This window comes from Penaeus japonicus, unplaced genomic scaffold (assembly GCF_977035675.1).
Source record: "Penaeus japonicus unplaced genomic scaffold, GWHDUDI00000001_assembly GWHDUDI00000038, whole genome shotgun sequence".
Taxonomy (NCBI): Eukaryota; Metazoa; Arthropoda; class Malacostraca; order Decapoda; family Penaeidae; genus Penaeus; species Penaeus japonicus.
The window spans coordinates 1,274,433-1,280,985 of record NW_028234440.1 but is presented as its reverse complement, the minus strand read 5'-3'; positions in this window follow the sequence as shown (position 1 = coordinate 1,280,985).

The following is a 6,553-nucleotide window of genomic DNA, read 5'->3' as shown; positions in this document are numbered from 1 at the left end:
TTGCTAATATCATTATCATTAACATCACCATCATTGTTATTATTATCGTTACTATTATTGCCACTTACTATTACTGTTCTTATTATCCTAAACATTATCATATTTTTCTTCTTTTTATTGTCCGTCTTATTAATTTTCTTATCCTTATTATAATTTTCATTATCTTCATTGTTGTTTCATTGTTATCTTCCTTATTTCAAAAAATTAAATATTCGAACGGTTTAATCTTGTTCTTAATAGCACTACTATCACTGTAATTCATAGATTTATTTTTATTTTTATTTTTTGTATGGTAATATACTAATAATCATATGCTCCACAAGCACACACACACACACACACATACATTATCTCTCTCTCTCTCTCTCTCTCTCTCTCTCTCTCTCTCTCTCTCTCTCTCTCTCTCTCTCTCTCTCTCTCTCTCTCTCTCTCTCTCTCTCTCTCTCTCTCTCTCTCTCTCTCTCTCTCTCTATATATATATATATATATATATATATATATGTATGTGTGTGTGTGTGTGTGTATGTGTACACACACACACACATGTATACGTTTATCTATAGTATAGAATAAGTAAACAAGATACTTATAATCTGTAAAATGAACATGAATTCACCATGAATCATTATCATCGTGCATCTCATTATCCTCACTATCATTATCATCATCATTGTCATTATTGTTGTGGCGACTTTTACTGCTGTTGCTATTATCATGATCATTATTATCGATATTAATTGTACCCATATCGTTCTTCTTACCAACAAACAAATTATATTATTTTGTTGCAATGTCAATGCAACAAGAGAACCGTAAGTACTGTCGTTATAAGCGTTCTCTTTGTTTTTGTCTGTCTGTCTTTGTCTTTCTCTTCTCCCTCTCTCTCTCTCTCTCTCTCTCTCTCTCTCTCTCTCTCTCTCTCTCTCTCTCTCTCTCTCTCTCTCTCTCTCTCTCTCTCTCTCTCTCTCTTTCTCACTCTATTCCTCTCTCTCTCACTCTCATTCTCTCTCTCTCTCTCATTCTCTCTCTCTCTCACTCTATTCCTCTCTCTCTCTCTCTCTCTCTCTCTCTCTCTCTCTCTCTCTCTCTCTCTCTCTCTCTCTCTCTCTCTCTCTCTCTCTCTCTCTCTCTCTCTCTTTCTTTCTTTTTCTCTCTCTTTCTCTCTCTCTCTTTCTCTCTCTCTCTCTCTCTCTTTCTCTCTCTCTCTCTTTCTCTCTCACTCTCTCTCTCTCTCTCTCTCTCTCTCTCTCTCTCTCTCTCTCTCTCTCTCTCTCTCTCTCTCTCTCTCTCTCTCTCTCTCTCTCTCTCTCTCTCTCTCTCTCTCTCTCTCTCTCTCTCAAGTGTCAGCGGCCGGTCAGCGTCTCAAGGGTCAGGTAGTAAATGACGTCGTTGTTTTGACAGCACCCCCTCCCCCCCTCTCCCCCTCCCCCTCCCCTTCCGTTAACCACCTCACCTTTACCTCCCTCCCTCCCCCCCTCCATCCTCTTTTACTCTCCTTCTCCCCTCCCTCCCCCCTTCTTCTTTGACCTACCCTCTCTTCTTCCCCTCCTATTTCCCTCCCCTCTCCCCCATCATCCCCCCTTTCCCTCTTCTCTTTCCCCTTCCATCCCCCTCCTCACCCTCCCTTCCCCTCAACCTACCCTCCCCTCCCCTCCCCTCCCCTCATCCCCCTCTCCCTCTTCACCCCTTCTCCTACTCCTATCCCCTCTCCACCCCCCCTCAAACAAATCCTTCCTCCTTCACCCCCCCTACTCCCTCCTACTCCCAACTTCCCCTATCCCCCTCCTCCTCCTCCTCCTCCTCCTCCTCCTCCTCCTCCTCCCCATCTTCCCATCACACTATTGTAGTTCCATTGTTGTTGCTTTTCTATTGTGTCGCGTGAGACGAAGCGACCTCTAAGGCTACAGATGGTGAGATGGTGAATTTGATAGTGACAAAGTGGTATCTAATGGACTAATGCTTCTGTGATATGATGATGGTGAAGCCACTGATATGGTGTCGTGTGTAAAATCGTTGTACTTCATGGTGTGTTAATGTATGGTGAGTGGGTGTCGATGGTTTTTTTTTTTTGTTCTCGTGTGTTGTCCTTGTTGTTGTGTTCTTTTGTTATTGTGTGTTGTGTCTTATTGTTTTTATTTTTAGTTATTGGTGTGTCTATGGTTGATGATGGATGTTGATTGGATGGTTTTTGTTTAATTGTTCTTGTTATAAATGTGTTGTTTATTTCTTTTTTTTTTCTGGTGACTTTTTATAGATTTTTTTTTATTATTGTGTTTTTATAGAAATATCATAGTTATTGTGCATCCTTTGCTGTCTAAATAAACTTATAAAGCTATTTATAGTAATGATAATGAAAGTATTAAATATAATAATGATAATTGATATAACAAATGATAAATAATACTAATAAGGATAACAATAATGATAGTGTTCATGATAATGATAATGATAATGATAATACTCATAATGGTGATAATAGTAATTAATGATTATATGATTATAATGATTATAAATGATGATGATAGGGATGCTGATACTAAGGATAATGATAATAATTATAACAGTAATAATGATAATCATAATACTAATAATAGTAAAGTAAATGATAGCAATTATGATAATGATAAGAATGATATTAATGGAAATCATGATGCTTATGATAATATCAATAATTATCATGATGGTAATGATAACAAGGATATTGATGATCATATAGATAAAAATACTAATACTACTGCAAATAATTCAATAATGACGATAATGAAAACAATGATAAAGATCATAATTATTATGGTAATGATAATAGTATCTATTGTTACGATGATATTGACAGCAATGATAATGATAATAATGATAATAACAGTAATGCTACTACTAATAATAATAATAATGATAATGATGATAATCAAATGCTAAAAATAATAATGATGATAGTAATAAAAATAATGATAATGATAACATTGGAAATAGTAACAATGATGGTAATGATTATAATAGTCATAAGGATAGCAATGATGATGATAAAATAAAATGGTAATAATGATAAGAATGAAAGTAATGATAATGAAGATAATGCTTGTTCATGATAATAATAGTAATGATAACAATGCTAAAACTTATATCAATAATGATGATAATGATATTGATCATAATAAAGATAATAATAATGATAAAAATGATTATCAGTGTCATTGTTATAATAAGAACAATAATGATGATGAGATGATAATAGTAGTGATAATGATTTTTATAATGATGATAATGATAACAATAATTGTAATAATACTAACACTAACACCAATAATAATGATAATAGTAATGATCATGATAATAATGATCATGATAATAATGATGATATTACCAATATCAAAAATAATACTAATACTAATACTAACGCAAATACTACTGTTATTGCTAATAACAACAACAACAACAACAGCAACACTAATAACAACAATAATGATAATGATATTAAATATAATAATTGTTGTTTCTCTCTCATCAACATTATCAACATTAACACTGATTTCTTATTAACATTCTCAGTCCAGGCAACACTTTCATTAATACATTTTTCTTAAGATTATCAAAATGTATTTTTGATTTATTTGAAGATTTATCAGTTGCTATATATCATTATTATTATTATTATTATTTTTTTTTTTTTGGTGTATTACTTTTGTCGTTTTCTTTGTGGCTGAAGTGATAGTCAGTTGTTTCTGGTATAGCTATGACTATAGGATAAAGGCGTTGGTGTATATATAGCATGTATATATATGTATATATATATATATATATATATATATATATATATATATATATATATATATACACATATATATACACATATTTTTACCACAGATTATTTTGTGTTGTGTGTGTGCTGGTGTGTTGTGTGTGGTGTGTGTGTGTGTGTGTGTGTGTGTGTGTGTATGGGGGTGTGTGTGGGTGGCCTCCCCGACTACACCAACAAAGCACCTGTATGGGTCAGGCATAAGTAACTCACAAATAAGACTGCATTGTTTCTTTCCCGCCTCTCCCCCCTGCAGCGCTCACCTCTCTGAGATCGCATCTCTCGCTCGAGATCTCTCTAGAGGACGAGCGTCCCCGTGGAGCAGCGCGGGAGAACGCGCGGCGCTCTCTCATCTCTCGCGTCTATCTCTCTCCTCTCTCTCTCATCCACTCTCATCTCCAATCTCTCTCTCTCTCATCTTCTTCTCTCTCTCAACATCTCTCCCTCTCCTCTCTCTTCCTCCTTCGTCTCTCTCTCTCTCTCTCTCTACCCCCTTCCCGTCCCAACCCCTCCCCCCCTTCCAACCTCCCCCCTCACCCCTCTCCCAACCCCTCCCAACCCCTCACCCTCCCACACTCTCAACCTCCCTTTTTTTCTTCTTCTTCTTCTTCTTCTTCTTCTTCTTCTTCTTTCGCGACAGGTAATCCCTCACAGATGGTAACCCAAGTGTGCAGCCCGGGAGCGCCCGACTGGCAGATGGTATCAGATGGTGAGACTGCGATAGCTATCCTTAGTCCACTGACCTTCTTTGTCTTTTGCGCTCGGGGGTCGAAAGGGGGAGGGGGGTGAGGGGTTTCGTGGGAAGGTGTCGAGATAGGGTTTTTGGGTGGTTGAGAGGGGGGGGAGAGGGGGAAGGAAAGGGAGGAGAGGAGGGGGGAAGGAAAGGGGGAGGGAGAGGGGGGTAGGGGGAAGGGGGGAGAAGGAAGGAGAGAGAAAGAGAGGGGGGAGAGGGTAAGGGGGAGAGGGTGGGGAAAGGGAGAGAATGGAGGTGAGAGAAGGGGAGGGGAGGTGAGAGAGGGGGAAGGGAAAGGGGGGAGGGGGGAGGGAAGGGGGAGCGGAGGAAAGGGGAGGGGAGGTGAGAGGAGGTGAGAGGGGGGGTGAAGAAGATCCGACAGAGAGAAAGAAGTGGGGGAGAGGGGGAAAAAGGGGATGGAGAAGGGAGTGAATGGACAGTGCGGGGAATGGAGGGAAGGGAAAGGGCCTCGTCGCGTATTGTTGGGGAGGGGAAGAGGAGTGGAGGATGAAGGGTCATAAGAATGGGGGGGGGGATGAATAAGGAGTTGAGTAGCGGGGGGGGGGAGAGGGAAGGGGGGGGGGCGAGAAGAAGAGGGGTGAGAAGAGAAGAAGGGAAGAGGGTGAAGAGAAGAGGGGTTTTGTGGAAGATGGGGGAGGTGGGGGGATGGTGGGTAAAGAAAGATGTTAGAGGGTGTGAGGTGGGGGTATGGGGGGTTTGTTGGATGGGAAGGGGGATATGGAGAGGATGGAGGGGAGGGGGATGGGGGAGGAGGATGAGGAGGGAAGAGGGACGGAAGCGGTGGGGTAGGAGAGAGGAAGGGGAATGGGGAGGGGAGTGGAAAGGAAGAGGGAACGGGGTGTTTGGGAGGGGGGTGAGGTTGAGGGAGGAGGGATGTAGAGGATGTGGGGCGTATGATGGGGAGGAGGGGTAGAAGAGATAGGAAAGGGAGTATAGGGGTGGGATGTAGAGGGGGTGGGGTATTGGAATAGGAGGAGGGGGAGGAGGGGGAGAGGGAGGAGAGGTAGGGAAGGGAGTGTAGGGGTGGGGGTCGTTGTGTGGGGGGGAGGGGAGGGAAGGGGGAAGGGGAGAGCAGGAGAGGGACAGGAGGATGTAGGGGTTGAGTGTGGGGGATGGTGGGAGGGAAGGGAGGGTGGAGGGTGGAGTAGTAGGGAGGAGAGTGAATAAGGGAGTTGAAGGAGAGAGGATAGTCTTTTATGAGAGAAAGAGCTTGAGGGATAGATAGATAGATAGATAGATAGATAGATAGATAGATAGAGAGAGAGAGAGAGAGAGAGAAAGATATATATATATATTATATTATATATAAATATATTATATTATATATATATACATATATTTTTAATACATATATATACATATATATATTATATATATTTTATATATTATATATATTTATAGTATATATATACAATATATCTATATATTTATATAATATATATATTTTATAGATATATATTATATATATATTTAAATATGTGTGGTGTGTGTGTATATTGGGTGTGTTGTGTGGTGTGTGTTGTGTGGTGTTGTGTTGTGTGTGTGTGTGTGTCTGTGTGTGTGTGTGTGTGTATGTATATAGTATATATATATAAACATATATATGTATATTACACACACACACACACACACACATTATAGATATATATGGCAGATAAATACACTATACTAATATAGATTTATTGAAAATGAGACGAACGTTTCAAGATCCATCTGGATCCCTTCTGTCAGGTTGCCATTTATCTGCTTTTATCAACACAGGTAAGAGTGGTTTGCAAGTCAATATATATATTATATATATATTATATTATATATTTATATATATATATATATGTATATATATATATTTTTATATATTTATATGTAATTATATATCGTATATATATTTATTTATATATTTATATATATATTATATATACCATACATATATTATTATAAAATATAAATATATATTATAATACATATATATTGATATATATTTATATATTATATATATATATATATAT